Genomic DNA, 18,508 nt, shown 5'->3' on the forward strand with positions numbered 1-18,508 from the left:
TTGTTACAAGCAATTCTATCCAAAAACACTGTGATAATCAAACATCTATAGCAAAACATACGCATGATGTAAATTAGCACATTCAAAATTTAATCAAGGAGTGGTATTAAATGGATATTCAATCAGATTCCCATTGGAATGAGACCTCAACATAAACTCTATGAAACTGTAATGTACATATAGTAAATTCAATCAAAAAGCCAAAAGACATCATTAATATTCTGAATTCAGATCAGTAAGTAATTCTATCTAATAAAATGCAATTAGAAATCAAACTGAATAATCGATTTACCAATCAATATTGAATCCATACATCTAATTCAAACGAGAAAATACTGAGGAATGTCATATTATCAATAAAGACACAAAAATGTGTATAATGCATTATGTACAATTGCAACACAAATATCATAGTTAACACAACTACAATGGTATTCAAAGATGATGGAATAATTCAACATACATACATACATGACTAGAAATAAAGTATACGAGATCATAGCGGGAGGTTTTCTCTGTACTAGTTTAAGTGCTTTAGAGTTCATTTTGCTAGGAGAAATCCAAACGGCGTTCTGAGCTGGCTCACCAACAAGATGTACAAGGTATAATAACCTATCACCATCTTTCTTTTGAGCTAAGACACGCTTTATTTTGTGAATGCCATTGTCGCTAGAGGAACCCGAGGAAAAGAGTTCATTTGGGTTAATATGGTGTTCATCACAAAAACGAGCAGGCTTACGTTTAGAGCGCACAGGTCGTGTTGAAGATCGAGAGTTTGATTTTGCATCCTGTTGAACAGAAGAATCAGCATCCACAGCAGGAGAGTCTATCTCTGTGGTAACATCAAATACTGACGATGACATAGCATCAATTTCCGTTGACAGTCTATAAGGATGATTATCCGACACCATTGTAGAGGGTTCAGAATCATTAGGTGGACTGTCTATTTCAGTTGTGAATTCATAGTTTTGATTGTCATTTTCAACATTCCTTTTCACTGAAGTGAGGGCTTGATCGATGAAAAAGTTAGATGGGTTGGGAGAACGTACATACGCCATCTTGAGTCGATCAATATGAACAGGTTTATCCATGACTTTCCCTGTCTGGCTATCTCGTAGTAGAATCATGTGAGGACTTTGTATCTCGTTAACTATATGAGGTCCACTGTATTTGGCCTGTAGCTTCTGTCCCTTGCCTGTAGGTTGTATACATAAATAGACATAGTCTCCTTCAGTGACATCCAAGGGGTGAGCATTACGATTGACTCTCTCCTTCATTTGTAGTTGGGTTTTGTGAACGGCATCCTGCATTTCTGTACGGACGAGTTGCAAACGCCGCGCATGTTGACGAAGATATGTATGACAATCCGCAGGCAATCCAGAGAAATCAGTCGCAGAAATGTTACCCAAGGGAAAGCGTGGTCTTTGTCCATACAATATTTCAAATGGGGAGTATTTCGTACTGCTATTGACAGAATTGTTCATTGCAAAGGTAATAGCTGGCAACACTTCCTCCCAGTTTTTTCCTTGAGACACAAATGGAGTCATGCGCTCTGCGAGAGTTCGATGGAGACGTTCCACTGATCCAAGGCAATGGTGAACAAATGCAGGTGTGAATTGTTGTGAAACAGAAAGCAATCGGCACACCTCTTTAGTACATCTTGACATGAATTCAGTGCCCTGATCACTCAACAACGAGTCACAAACACCAAACTGAGTAAACAGTTGAAATAAGCACTGCGAGACAGTTAATACATCCTTACTTGGAATAGGTAGTACAAATAAGTATCTGGTGAATAAGTCAACCGCTGTGAACAAGTATGTGTTGCCCTTTGCTGATGTAGGTAGTGGTCCATATAAATCTATTTGCCATACTTCAAATGGAGCCGAGGGGGTTTTGAAACTAGTAATTGGTGATCTCGTAGGAATCTTTGTAATTTTCCTTGTTTGGCAATGGTGACAACTCCGTACATAGTCGGAAACAACTGAAGCCATCTTTGGAAAATAGAAGTGAGTCCGTAATAAGTCAAGAGTGTGAGCAATGCCACCGTGGCCTCCCATGGGTGAGTCATGGTGAAGTTCCAAGAATGTTCGGATCATTGCTTGAGGCAATGCAAGCTGGTACTGACTTAGTAACTTCGAGCGTGCAGATTTGGCTATGCGCGAATGAAACAACAAGCCATCCACTAAAATAAAGTCACTTGCTTGAAGTAAAACCAACCTAGATTGCTTTTGAGAAGCAGGTAAAAATCTGGTTTGATAAGTATGCATACAAATCTTTGTAGGACTTGTCAAGTTTTTGTAATGAAGCAACATCCTCTCGCGAGAATTTAGTGTTTCTTAATATGTCAAGTTGTGGTAGTTGGTCATTGGAAACATTGCTATCTGTATCAGTGACTCGTGTGTCTAAGAGTTCAATATCTGAATCACTTCCTTGAGAGTTTATGTCCATGGATGGTGAAGACAAGGATACCTCAGATAGCGTTTCTTGTGAATGTTCAGAAGTAGCCACAGGTAAGGGGGAAATACAAAAGTCTGATGCTATTGAGGGAGTATCACCACAAACGTGTTCAGGAATAGAGGATACAGCTGTGTCATCACTTGTTATCACCTGTAGAACCTCTATATCATCGTCACTCAAATGGGTATTGTCAGTGTCCTCTTTAGATGATGCACTGGTAAATGCCTCACATGGCTTCAGAATGTCACTAGGTGTTTTTATTGCAGGAGAAGCTAGTAGATTAGGCAATGTAGTAACTCGACTACGAGACGTAGGCCGCAATATACGTTTGACACGCTTGGAAGGTAACTCAGCATCATCAGTGTCACCATCATATCCATCGTCATTGTCCAGTAAGGTGACAGGTGGAAGCAATGCTACATTTTGGACTTTAACATCCACTTCATTAGAGCGTGCTTTGAGCAAGTCAACAATGTTTTGTCCAGTAGGCAAATTAATAACACAAGGCTTGTCATTCACATACGAGAAATGTGGGTCATCCTCATTGGGGCTGGTAAGTGGGTCATTTTGTTCAATCTGGGACCTACTTAAGGCATCCTCAACAACCATTTCTGCAGCAGGCTTGTAAACAATGTCAAAACTGAATTGCTGCAGAATAGTTAACCATCGGTCAAATATTGCACCACTTAACTTCTTCTGAAATAGGGGTTTCAAGGCTTGATGATCGCACTCGACGATGAAATGCCGGCCGCGCAAGTAATCCGCACAGTCAAGTATACTGGTAACAACTCCCAACAGCTCCAGCTTTGTTGGTCCATATGACTGTTGTCCTTTGTTGAGAGATTTAGAACCAAAACGTACAACTTTGTGAATGTCTGGATGTGCATGCGTTTTGTCAATCCTTTTGTTTTCAGAATCCGCAGGATGAATTTGGTATAACATATATCCTATTCCCTTCGAAGAAGTGTCAACTCCCAAATGGAATGGCAAGTCATAACGCGGAAATGTTAGTACACATGATTCTGATAATAGTGATTTCAGTTTATCAAAAGCATTTTGTTGTTCAACAGTCCAGATAAACTTTTGTGTTTTCTTCATCAACCGTAGCAATGGCTGAGCGACAGCAGCATAGTTAGGAATATATTTTCTAAACCAGTTCATAAGACCCAGAAAGCGTTTCAACTCTGTTGAACTTGTTGGTTCTGGCATATCCTGCACAGCTTTGATTCGATCTGGTGGCGGACTAATTCCATCCTTGGATATCAAATGACCAAGATACAAGCAAGATTGTTTGGCGAATGAACACTTTTTGGGACCTAGCTTGAGCCCAGCTGCGCGAAATCTGGAAAATACTTCACTTAGATCAGCAAGATGCTGTTGAAATGTTTCAGAAAAAATCAGTACATCATCTAAATAACATAATACGGTGTGAAATGTTAAGCCATGCAAAACTTTGTCCATCAATAACTGAAATGTATTTGGAGCAGTTGACAACCCCATAGGCATCCTCTGAAATTGGTAGGTTCCAAAACAAGTGTTAAAAGCTGTGAAGCGTCGCGATTCAGGAGCAATCCCCATTTGAAAGAATCCAGAAGATAAATCTATAGATGTAATATAGTTCGGTACACGCTCACTAAACGACTCAGTAAGTTCCTCCAAATTCGGTATGGTGTAATGAAATGGTTTTGTTTGTGAATTCAAATGTCTAAAGTCACAGCAAAAGCGATACTGAGCTACACTTTTCTCACGAGAATTATCCTTAAACTGATCCGGATCTTTGCAACGCTTTGACACGAGTACTATAGGGCTAGTAATGATAAGATCCTCCTTTTCCGAAACTGGAGTAATAATTCCTTGTGATAATAGCTCGTCCAACTGATGACGCAATACCTGACGTTTATCTGGGGATAATTTGTAAGGCTTCTGGTTTTTGGCCACAGGATCAGGTTTTAACAGAATTTTATGCTGGACAAGATCAGTATAACCAAGTGACGGGTTGTCAGGGGTATCAAAAATATCAGAATGTTCAGCCAAAAGTTCAATCAATCTAGATTTTTCCTGGTCTGACAAATTATCAGAGATATCAAAGTATGACTGAAATTTATCTCTATCTACAGAGTTATCTACCCTTACAGTATCTATACAGTCTTTCTGTAACTTTGAGCTATTTGTTTCACATGGTGAAGTAGTAGTCACATGATTACACAAAAATACTTCGGGAGTACATTTGTCACTTTGAAATTGATTACCTTTACATTTCTCACAAACACAAGAAACTTTGTCAAAATTTATTTGTATGCAGACTTTAACAACTATGGGTACCATGGCAGCATTTGGAACAATTATTTACATGACAACATTTGGCATCATTATTTACACAACATTTGGCATCATTATTTACACAACATTTGAAAGAATGAGGAAAAGTATGCATATTGTCATCAAAAACATCTTTGTCAACATTGTTAACATATTTGGCAACATTGGTATGACCTGTAGTAACATCAATTCTGTTTAAGTCAATATGGGGTATGGTATGAACACAAGTATTAAAAACATCATTGTCAGCATTGTGAACACATTTGGCAACATTGTTTTGACTAGCATTAGCAACATATCTGTTTAAGTCAACATTATGACAACATTTGGCAACATTTGGTAAAGTATGTATACTTTGGTCTGAAAAACCTTTGTCAACATCATGAATACATCTGACAACATTGGTTTGGCTAGCAGCAGCATCAACTCTGTTTAAGTCAACATCAGGACAACATTTGGCAACATTAGGTAAAGTATGTATACTTTGGTCTGAAAAACCTTTGTCAACATCATGAATACATCTGACAACATTGGTTTGGCTAGCAGCAGCATCAACTCTGTTTAAGTCAACATCAGGACAACATTTGGCAACATTAGGTAAAGTATGTATACTTTGGTCTGAAATACCTTTGTCAACATCATGAATACATCTGACAACATTGGTTTGGCTAGCAGCAGCATCAACTCTGTTTAAGTCAACATCAGGACAACATTTGGCAACATTAGGTAAAGTATGTACAACATCATCAAAAACATCATTGTCAACCTTCGACTGACATTGGGCATTGGAAACACCTATACAACAATGCTTGTCAACATTTGTACAAAAAATTTCATTGGATATTGTATTTACAGATGCATTTGTCTCATTGGGATTTACTGTATGTACTACATCTTTGTTTAGATTCAGCACATGAAAATGACCAATAACTTTACCCCGATATATAGTCACAGGTTTACTGGTGGGGTTTAAAATCTGAACAGGTACCATACCCTTGTGATTGACAGTAGCAACACTTCTGGCTAATAATAATCCAGATTTGTTTAGTTTTACAGTACCTTTACAAATACCTTGTAAACCACAGAATACAGAAGTTTGCACAAACATACGACATTCAATGTTAGCAGCTACAACACATCGCTTGCTAGCAACTAGATTATTTTTCTCTGAAAAATATGTAAAGTTTGAAAAATCTAGTACAACTTTGTGTTCTGTCAAATATGGAATCCCTAGCAACAAAGGATGTGAGCACTGAGGAATAATGTAAACATTGACACTATGTCTTCCTTGTGGAGTTTTCATGATGACATCTGCCTGACCAATGACTTGGACGGTCTGTGAATTTGGTAACACAATATTAGGATTTGACAGTGAATTAATAGATGATTTACACTTGTTAGGTACAGACTCATACATTTGGGATGACATGATATTAATCTCACTGCCAGAGTCAATAAGAGCACCTATTTCATGAACATTGTCAAATTTAAACTGGCATATACATAAACCTATTTTTGTTCTCCCGAGATTCCGCGTCTACAGATGTATATGACTGAGTAGTACTAAATGCCTCAAAGTCAGAGGTTGAGTCACTGTCTATTTTGGTACAATTGGAAAAGGTGGCGGCACCTCGAATACTGGATGTCCCGGAGAGTTGGGCCGCTGGATGTTGTTCCTCACCGGGGCTAGGTAGTTTAACTGACCACAAGTGATGGCTGTATGTCCATACATGCTGCAGAGCTGACACATTGTCATAGGAGAAGGAACTCCATTACCGTTCCAATTACAGTTGAACTGTTTGTGGCCCTCACCACCACACCGGAAACATACAAATTTGGTGGTGTCAGAATGTGGACTGGTGTATCGGTCTGGAGCGCGCGCGAGCGGTGTCTCATACTACTGGAGTCATTTACATTTCCCCTTGTTGAAGAGCGTCCCCTTGACAAAACTTCTACCAAGTCAGAAAGTTGATTGACAACAGAATTCAGTTCTGAAATATTCGATGGCTGCTGTACATGGGAAACAGTGGTGGGTTCTTTACGACAACCATATAAAGACCCCATCTGTGCTGCAGTTAATGCTGCTCGGCTGTCTTTAGGCTGACTGGCCCCTACGAAGCGCTGCAAATCTTCTGGTAAAGCAGAAATAAATTTTGACAGAATTTCTAGGTCTGACTTGCCTATGCGGTGTCCTCTTTCTACCAATCTGGCATAGAAGTCCTCTAATGATTCATGGATTGATAGTGACATGCTGATAAAGCTCTGATTTTCAAGGAGGAGCGCAGGACTACAGGCTGACAACTGTGTGTATTCAGTTTGAAAGAGTTCACTTACTTCCAACCATGACTTGTCATGTAGATTTAAAGAATTGAACCAAGTTCTTGCTGGGCCTTGTAGTAGTAGGTGGAATAGTGGCACTCGTTTATCGGGTGATGATCCACCCCATGCAAAGAATACAGTTGAGAATACGACTCAAATTCATGGAGAAACTTTAAACCATTTTCATGCGACATTCCTGAAAATTTCTTGCATTTAGAAATATCCATTTTGAAAACAGTGGCCTCGCTAGTATTGGACGGACGAGACAAATTTTTCGAAGTCAAATTATCAAACTCATCTCTAAAATAATGTTCATTTAAAAAGGAATCAGGTAGGATATCCTCGTCATCAGAGTATAAAATTGTTGATGATAAATCAGATGTATCCACAGAAGACATGTCAAATAACAGGTGAAGAGTGTCATGAATTCAACGACAGGTGCGCGTTTGTGTAATTTCGCGCCAAAAAGCACATGGTCACATTCATCGTGATATGGCATCAGTTCAATTCACAAGGCAATCAAATGTATTTATAGGCATAGTTCATCAAAAATGTCAATAATGCAGTGAGAGGTACAGTACTTAATGCGTCTAACATTCCCTCGAAACGAACGCGAAACGCAAAACGCAAACGAAATGTTAAACGAAAACGAACGAAAACGCAAACGAAAAACGAAAAACGCAAACGAAAAACGAATAGCGTAAAACGAAAAACGCGTTTCGTCAAGCGCTAAACGCAAAACGAAAAACGCAAACGAAAAACGAAAAACGTAAACGAAGTGAAAGCGTGACCGGAAGACCAGAATGCAATCATAAATGTCGATCGGGACTTCGGTAGCTTAGTGATCCGGATTCTGAAAGCGATGTCTATTTTACGTTCGCAATTTTGATTTAGTACGATTTATCATTATGAAAAATATATCTTGTCTTAGAAAATATGCAATTGTTATAAATATATTACCAATAAGTATGTGATTACGTATATATATCCAAGCATTAATACATTTTTTTAACTTATAAAGCGAGATTTTAAAAATAATTATAAAACATGCATGTGTATAAATAGTCTTCAATCAATGCTAGTATTTATAAGTCTGCTCTGAATTTGTCACACATACTAGTACTGTTTTATAGAAATTATCAGTTTCAGAAAAGAAAACACTTCAGAAGAACTTCTTATTTTAGTGTAGGTATTGTGAACATGTACGTTTGACTACTGCAAGTATAAACCCTAGGTCTAGCGGTTAGGTAGTTATATTTTACATGTATATATATATGACTCCAGAGGAGGTCCCCGTACCGGCCGTTATATAGATATCAATGTGGACACTCACCTGTAGCATTTACCCGACCCATTTGGAGGTCTTATATAAATTTGCTTTATAATTCACGGACAACACATGTACAACACTCTACCCCTCTCCATCCCCACTCCCCCTCTCGATTTACCTGCTTTCATTTATACCATTTGTTATTTGACAGCGGCATATTTTGATTTTGTGTCAACTGGTATCACACCTGGTCAAGTGCAGTCACCCATGAACAATGGCTCATGATCACTGATACGTAGCCTTAGACGCGCACGGGCCCCTCACATGTTTATTTAGGCTACGATGTATAATACGCGTACGTGACCCCGTGCATGTACATGTACCAAAGCATACCACAAAAACAACAATTTTGTGTTATTCTAGTCATTACAGAAAACCAGCTCTATGGTGTTTTATTCCTCGTGTGTTTTGTTACATCAACATACCAATAAAATACATGATCAATCATATCAATGGCCAATACGTGTAAATACAGAGATACAGTTGAATGTACATGTATCAACTGTCAGTTCGTGTTGTATATGTATATATATATAAGTCAATTATGATTTGATATCTATTGACTTCGGTACGTTCTTAATTTCACATAAAATATGTAAAAAAAAAGTATTCGTTGTATGGTTGAGATATTATTAATTGTGTTATTTTATTATTAGAATAGTGTGTATCACTAGAAAATAATGTGATCCAATGCTAACAGTGATGAAGTAATATAACCTCGCCATTGTGATCGTGGTTGCAAAATTCTCTTTCAGTCAATTTCCTCAATATGATTGGCTTAAAACTTGCTCGCAGATACTAGCGCTCCTAACGGCAGTGTATTCAACAACTTTGATTTTACCGGGAATTTTAAATAGCAAATTTTGAATATGAAAGTTACTGAAATAAGCGTATCTGTAATGTTGAAATAGGATTAGTAGATTACTGCTTTCATATCCTTACCATATACATTATCCAAATGATCTTAGGTTGGAAAATTTTCACTTGAATTGTTTACAATGTATCTAGACTTTTCGTCCCGAAAATGTTGTTTACAACGCATGAAGACGTTTCGTCCCGAAAATGCTTCGTTTCGCCCCACGCGTTTAGTCCCTACTAGTGACAATTATCCCGCAACGGAAAAAATGGAAAGCAATATTTCACCTCAAACATAAAAATTGTTACAATAATGATTTTTGTTCTTTGAATCATATTAGTGCGGGAGCAAATAAATTTCAGGACGAAATGGAGATTAGTTTATCACGGCTGCGTTATGCCACATGTACGTGTAAATCCACAATGGAAGAAAGACAACTCTAACAAAATTTAGGATAAACTTTGTCTACTGCTCAAATAGCGCGTGACAGACGATGCACATTTTCTAAATGTGGCGTAATCTTCCAACTTACGGCAGTTAATAAGGTATGAATATTTACCCCATCCATAATTATCGATAATTTTATAAGCACATGTATACATTATCAGATTATATATACATATTAAGCACATTTAGAGGTTGTCACTAAACCATACTTTAAATACATTTTAGCCTCTTTCATCAAATGTAGGCCTACAGGAGCTTGACGTTCTGATAATATATATACAATGTAGCATATTCAGTAAACTACGTAATTAACGAAGTAAATATTTGAACCGAATGACACAAATCATACATAAAATGTTCGAATAACTCGAAGTTAGATTTTTTTGGGCTACTACATTTGTAGATCGATGAAAATGCCGATTTCTTTTTCATAATTCTACCGTAGAACGTCATTAAAAGCTGTTTCAATCTACAACAAACGTGGAGAAAACTGTTAAATGTTTAGCAATTATCCGGAGTTATATTTTATCAACAATCATCAGAGATTAGCAATTAAAACTTACATAAACATACTCCCGACTCTCACTTGCATTGTGTGATCACTCGAGCGAAACTAATCTCTACCACATGACACAGTCTTACAAATGCACTCACACAAAAGCCTACATGATCACTGTTTTTAGTGCGATTACATCTTTGGGTATGAACAATATATGTTTATTGATTTTTTTACTCGGCAAAATAGACTTTACGCCTTTCATATTCAGCATCCGCCAGTTTTTAATAACTTATCAACGTGCCTATGCACACCTGTATACTTATACTTCTTTGTGCACATTATCAGATACATTATATGACAACTGCTATAATACAATCAATTTATGAAGGACAAAACTCTAAAGAACAGGAGGACTAAAGAACAACGGGAAATAAATTTCAATAATATTTACTCTAAACTGGTATTGATATTTATATAAAAAATGTTTAATTATATGATATTAGCCTTTTCAGTAATTCTCTGTTAATACAATTATTGTTTCCTTATGTTTTACAGAATGTCTACATGCAAGTATCATTTCAATTGGAACCAGTCCAGGAGAAAAATTGTGTGAAGAAAATGAAAGAAATAATGTTCAACTGTGGTAGCTTAATACTTAATTAATACTGTAATAGTTTTTGATCTGAAAATAATTACTAACATCATGTTCAAATTCCATATATACATTTGTATAATACATTTAATGTTGTTTACACCCGGTCCACCCCAACTGCGAACGATGCGTGTATATAAACCCCTACCGCTCTACCGCTGACTTGTATCGATGTATTGAATGAGTGTAGTTATTTATAGACTCCAGTACTGTCGCCAAATCCACAGGTAAACTGGTACTGGATGCTACGCTCGGGCCTCTCATCCAGCTTAACGAAACTGAATGGCTAGTTAGATTAACCGATCTATATATCATCAACAATGCGTCTGTATCTACTTAAAAACAAAACAGATATTCTTCAAATTGCATAAAAATTCACTTGACTAGTATTTCTTTATTTTAGATATTTTAACAAATCTTCATATATTTCTAGTAAAACTGCATATGAAACTCCTTATAGATCTAGCTATGCTCATTACGTAGGGAACCGCCATAACATGTCCCGGCTGCAGGCCGTGTGCAAAAAGTCAAAACACACGTGGGATTTATAAGACGAGTCCTAAACTGTCCTATATTTAGGATTTTCAATAAGTGGTTTGTAATATTATTACAGCAAAACTGACAAGCTAGAAGGTTAGTGGCATTTTAACCGTACTGTTATATATATAATTAGCCATCAGCTTGGATCTGGTGCCGTACAGATAGTGAGTTCACTCACGATGTGATTATTGCAAGCCAACGTAAATGCTATCGGAATGCTCTTTAAAGTTTGTTAATGATCTCAAACACACTTAAAACTTATTGTGGCAATATTAAAGTAACTAAATTATAATATTTTCAAATAGTTCTGATAACTATTCATGTGTAATATCTCCAGACATTGATGTACGGATCGAATACGGCGGACTGCCAATGTTTTTGACATGTTCTGCAAGATATATTTCACTGTTTCAGTTACGGTGGCCAATAAAAGAAAACAAGCACAGTGCAATTATATTATGTTATTTCTTCTAAATACAACACTTTTTGTGCAAGTTGTCAAGCATTTATTGTGAATGTTTTGCAATGAAATTACCACCTTTATAACACTGAATTTGTGGTTCCCCGGACATCGTTTTCCCCAAAATTTGAATGCGCAAAATATACCGATAGTAGATTTTTTTCAGTATTTAAAGCCATAAGAAAAAAATACATGTGCAAAGTACACTGGTGTGTAAGTAACACAAGATTTTACGGTATTTGTAACATTTACGATTGTGTTTGGTATAGCTGATGTAGCCAGAGCGCCCCGCGATTTACCTGTGGATTTGGCGACAGTACTCGAGTCTAAAAATAGCCACGTTGTGTCGGTAGAGTGTTAGCGTTTATCGCTACACGGTACAGAATTTCTCGCTGTGTTACAAATCAATCGATTGACGGTAAGGAACTTCATAATATTTATCATTCGCAGTTGGGGTGGACCGGGTGTGTAAACATTTTTGATCCAAATAATTACCATCATCATGACATCTTCATTCCATATATACAATACACATAAGTGTTGTGATTTGTGAATTTTACTTTAATATGATTTAAGCATATACTTGACATTTGTTTATTTTCTATGACATGTACATGCTTGAAAGAAAAAGAATAAATAAAACATTCAATTTATAACACTATATGACATTTATATGACTATATGATATTTTTAGAAAACATATTTAGATTATCATTAATACACTAATCGTCATCTTCGGCACAATTTATTCAAAATAAATTAAATGTTAATTCGCATAACACAGGTGGTTTTCCTCCTTGGCGATCAATCTGTTTTCCCTCCTTGACGATCAATCTTCTCTGATCACTCTGAAAGTGGTGATTTTACCTTTTCTGCAATTCTGCAAGATCAGCTTATATACATATTGTTTATTTACCTTGAACATATACATGCACGGTATGGTACCTTATTTATATCTCCTTTCCTATTTTCAATCTACCATGATGACTTGGAATCTTATCTGGTGAAAAAAGAATGTTAATTGTCTGACAACTATTGACAAATTATTTATAGATAATATTGAAATGTATCCCAGACTTTTTATCATTTTATATGCCGATGACACTGTTCTACAACAAAGTTACACGGATTTGAACAACATTGCATTACATAGAAATTATAACCCAATATCAGAAAGATAAAAGTTGTGATATTCTCAAAACGTAAATTGGTCCAACAACACCAGTTTACGTTATGGGATATATAATTATTTTGATAAGAAGGTTATACATATCTAGGTATATTTTTAACATTAATGGTAGCGTTTTTAAAGAAAAGGAAAAAACTGCAGAACAAAAAATTAAATCCGTGTTTGCTATATTTAAGAAACTAAGGAAGGAATGTATCCCTTCCTGTTTATTTTTAACTGAAAATATTTTAGTCACTTGTAATGCCAGTTTTATTATACTCATCAGAAGTATTGGGATTTGAAAATACAAATATTGTAGAAAAATTCATTTGTAATTTCCTCAAGTTAGGAAAGTGAATAAAACAATTCATGGTCTATGGCGAGCTAACAAGATACCCAATTGATATTGAAATAAAATGTAGAATGATTACTTTTTGGCATAACTACATAATATCAACTAAATTATCAAGTAATATTTATGAATTAATGTATACTTTACATGAAAATGGACCAGATGTTTTTTAAATGTCTGTAAGATGTGTAAGATATTTTATCCAGAGCTAGTTTAAATCATGTTTGGATATTATATCAATCAACTTGCTGTTTTACAAAAGAATAATTACAAAAACTTGTTAAAAGTAGACCAATTGACCAATTTATTCAGAAATGGTATGACTGTATTGATAAGTCTTCTAGAGGACTGACATATTCTACATTTAAGACATTTTGGCATAGAAAAATATGCCTCTTGTCTGTCTCTGCTGCAAAACAATACTTGTTAACTGATACTTTGGTGCCAGGAACTTGATGAGAATAGCAATTCAGAATGGATATTTTAAATGACATCAAAATTAACAAGGAAAAGGTTAAATATAGGAAATATTAGAATGGGCTCCCAAGAGTTTAGTATGTGTTTCTTATTTAACACCTTGGTGTCCAAGAAATCCTCAAAAGTCCAAACTGGAAGGAACACTAGCAAAATTTATTTCTTATTGTCCAAAAAAAAAAAGTGTTGACTTTAGAAATATATTCCTCCAATCATCGAGACCGAGCCATTTAGTACTTTCAGTACTTTGATTTATGTACAAGTCCTTGCAGAAAGGTATACAAATGATCCTTACTATCAAACAATGTGTGTACGTTACACGTACTAAATGTAAATTAATGTCTAAATACAAAAGGATGATTAAAAAAAATATTTGTGTATGTTTGCTACATTGTCTAGAACACGTAAATTTATCGGTCCTACACCGTACATTTGACTCACTTTTAGTTTAGGCTCCAACAACATGCGCAGTTCAACCATATCCTAATCAAATATCAATGAATAGCATCCGGGTAAAACGAATGTAAACGCAAACGCCACGCAAACGCAAACGAACGAAAGCCCAAACGAATCTAAACGCAAACGAATGCAAAACGAAATCGAATCAAAACGCAAACGAACGAAAACGCGAAACGCAAACGAAAAACGCTCGACGAAAACAAAACGCAAACGAAACTAAACGAAAGAAACGCAAAACGAATCTAAAACGCGTTTGAGGGAATGTTAGACGCATTAAGGTACTTTACTATCCCAGTCCACATGAGTGGATCGAAGTCAAGATTCCTTTGTTTTTCTCCCATACAAATCTGGGTTATCCAGCCCGTTGTAAGAGTAAAGATAACTACTTGTCATTTTCCAAGGGTAAGGAAAAAGGACTGCTCACACAGAGATAGTCGACGATAGAAACCATCAATTAATGTTTTTATTTCCCAGCCTTTGCAAAATACAATCCGAAGTCACGGAAAGTAATAACGAAAATAGTAACAGATTTAACAATACCCCTAAACTGCGAAGAAGAATCGAAATGTATTCACTAGGTAAATTCCTAATCTAAACCATTTGGTATTATTAATGTCTGACGCTGATGTTGTAGAACTACTGTTATTTAATCATCAGATTTGTCCCTGTATCAAACATAAGCCTGAGAAATCACCCCTTTGTTGTCTTCAACAATGTATGATCGATACCTTATTACTAGATTGCTGATGCTTCCCAATCTATTGATGTCCCGTGTTTCTTAACGAATTGGATTGCTCACACCAAAGTCATCACATGTTTATATTTAATGCCTTACTTATGGATTCTATCTCCCCTATTTATTTTCACACACTTCAGACAATGTTATTCATAATTCTCCTGAACGGCTCTCTTTCATTTCTTTTGTTACAAACAGCGCTATTCCAATTCGCATAACGTTTTATTGAGTTCTGTCGTTTCACTCAGATGTAAGGCCTTATGTCTCTCTTCTCGGATACCTTAATACGCAGTTAATAACGTTTGGTGTTTACTTTTTGCAAGAGCAAACCTTTGGGGTGTCAACCAATCGTGTCCTGCTTCTTCTTTCTTACGGATATCATCTGTCGTCCAAGAAGTCCATAATCTAATATTCCTTACCGAGCCTTCGCATCGCAAGGCACGTGGGATTATCCCAGAGTAGATAACTCAACATACTATCGTTGCCTTCGGTGGTTTAATGCCTCTATGTTGAGGAGTCAAAAGTCTAAATCAAGTCTATCTCAGAGGAGCATGCTCTAGAATGTTTTTTGTATTATTTTGTCGATCATGGGTATTCCAATGTATGAATCCCTGTCTTTTCCCAATCCGAAACTAGAGTGAATTGTTCAGCTTGACCTTGGTAGTAAGTCTAGGTGTAGTACCTGCTGACTCATGTTGTGAGGACTTTTTACTCTCCAGCAGGTTGAACATTTCCCACACTATTGGTATGTTGGGAACGGGCTTTGTTTCCCATGAAGTGGACTTCCATTAAGTTAATAGAGATAGAAATTACTTTCATGTAACCCGTTACCCTTCATAGTAGAATGCCATATGTGGTGGACGCGTAAACACGGTCAATTGTCCATGTTACATAATATTCTAATAATAGACATGTTATCTTTTCCATGGTTATTCGTGAAGCAACTTAGAACATGTATATATAGTAAACTGTTGAGGGGATAATATGTATGGGTTTAATATGGAAGATTCTGTTTATTTTCAAAAAAAATTATGGGCTACCAATCGAAGTGTTGAGTGAGCGATTGATATGTTTATTCTGGTTATATGTCCGAAAAATGTTACATAAATGTATAGTTTTTTAACATTCCACTTACCACTAAACAATCTCTATTCACAATCTTAGACACTAATGGCCATGGGCATGATGGACTCTTGATATATAAGCTGTGTCGTATACGAGAATTTTCCTCTTGAATGATGATCTAAGATGTAATATGCGTCGTAGATAAACAGGGAGTAAAATAGGCTACACATGTAGTAGCAGTGTATGGATATCTTACTCTAAATGCGACTATTTGTTGATATTTCAACAATTGTTGATAATAATTATATAAATTATACATGTAATGAGCAATTAAACCTGTATGCTTTGACAGAATGCAGAAGTATCCTACGTTGAGTGTTTATATCAATGGTATCAGTTTCAGGTCGTTTGGTAGTCAGTTATTCTCTATGGGCACTCCTGACTTTACGTTACCTACCAAGACCAAGCGAAATCAAGGTCAATGTATTTATGTCACCGAAGGAAACCTTAAACATCTCTCCACGAGGGCCATTTGTATTTCCTATGCTTGTCTGTGGTAGACTTACAGATTATCCTCTATAAAGAAACAGTACATACGCTGGTTTTAACGGTCAACAAATCGCGACAACCTTAACCATGTATTTGCGATAGTTGCGTTTTTGAATGAGTCTTCCTCTTTATATCAAACCAGTCCGGAATGAAACTTTAGCTTCCTGGTTTCATGAAACTTTTAACAACCTAAGATAAAAGTGCAAACATTGATCACTTCACATTACGTTGTAGATTATTCTTATGGGTCTTTAAGATGTTCAGGGGCAAAAGTACTGTTATTGCACTATTAAATACCAAACTCATTTGTTTTCCGTAACATATCAACAGCGAGTATGGAATACCGATCCGAATCCTTTAACATTACATACTTTTTCACAACAACGTTATTTACCATAGACACTTATTAAATTTAGGCTTTAATTTCAACGACCTTTAATTCCAAAACACAAGACTCTGAAATTATATCTGAAATTATTTTATTAAACTAATTAAAAGTTATCTGATATTTATCAAATTATGCGCCCTTTGTTGAGGTCCATATGATGTTACATACACCAATATGGACACAAATCTACTAGGTCTATTAAATTTCTAGTGTTAGATATGTAGGATTCCCTTAACAAATGTCTCAAAAGGAATTATTCCGTTTTAACCATATGTTTAACAGGAATGAAACGATGGCTGCTGGACGGTCACTCTGAACTAATTTTTATGGGTCATGACCGTCACAAAGAAGGCATATTTACTCGATGTAATCTAAAAACAGGAAAATGCTTGTATATCAAACATCTCATGTGACCATATGTAGTTAACCAATGTGAATAGGTTGAAAGTCATGAGCATCTTATCCTCAGTACAAAATCACATTACAGTTCCGCTTTTGATATGCATATTATTATCAAAAACAAGGAGCAAGGAAATTATAAATGACATACAAATTTTGTAGAAGAGGAGGTCAAAATAGTCTTATTCGATGATATAACCGTCTTTTGAAATCGTCAGACCCTGATGTCAGCTGGAAAGAAAAAATAAAAATCAAGCAAATCATGATGGGGGTTGTCTCTACACCTTTGAAAAATATAAACAATGATTGAAATTTGTCTTCAAATTAAAAGTTTTTTGCAAAATGTTTTCATACGGAAAGCCTGGTTAGGGTCAATTTGAAAAAAAAATATGTCGTAATAAACGACAAAGTATTCGTGTAATAACGACTTAGCTAGTATCCTCGTTAATTAACGACTTTAAGCGATGTCGTAATATACGACGTAGCTTTGTTCTTTGTAATCGACTGTATCTATGTCGTTTATAACGAGATAATAGGTCGTTATAACGACATACAAATAAGTCGTATATCAAACATACTAATTCGTAATATAAACAATAAATATTTTTCAATGTGACCCTAAACAGGCTTCCGAATCTTCATGTAGAAGAGGCCCATGGGCCTGTACGGTAAATCTGGGACTATTAGTACAATACAACATAGTAGTTTTAATGATTTTAGCCTATTTGACCACTGAGTCCTTGATTAGAATGGTCAAGGAGTCATCATTTTGAACCTAACTGGGTAGCCTTTCATACCCTGCATGTGCTACATGCCCAAAATCAGTTAACCTTGGCCTTCTGGTTCTTGAGAAGAAGTATAATTTAAAGATTTTAAGCCAACTTTGCCGCCACGTGACCCTTAAAATGATAGAACAAGGTATTCCATTTGAGAATAAAAAACATGTATAGCCCTTCAATCCAAGCATGCTACATGCCCAAAATCAGTACCCTTGGCCTTATGGTTCGTATGACTGAAGTCTTTTAAAGGATTTAGC

The sequence above is a fragment of the Argopecten irradians genome, unplaced genomic scaffold (assembly GCF_041381155.1).
Source record: "Argopecten irradians isolate NY unplaced genomic scaffold, Ai_NY scaffold_0058, whole genome shotgun sequence".
Lineage (NCBI taxonomy): Eukaryota > Metazoa > Mollusca > Bivalvia > Pectinida > Pectinidae > Argopecten > Argopecten irradians.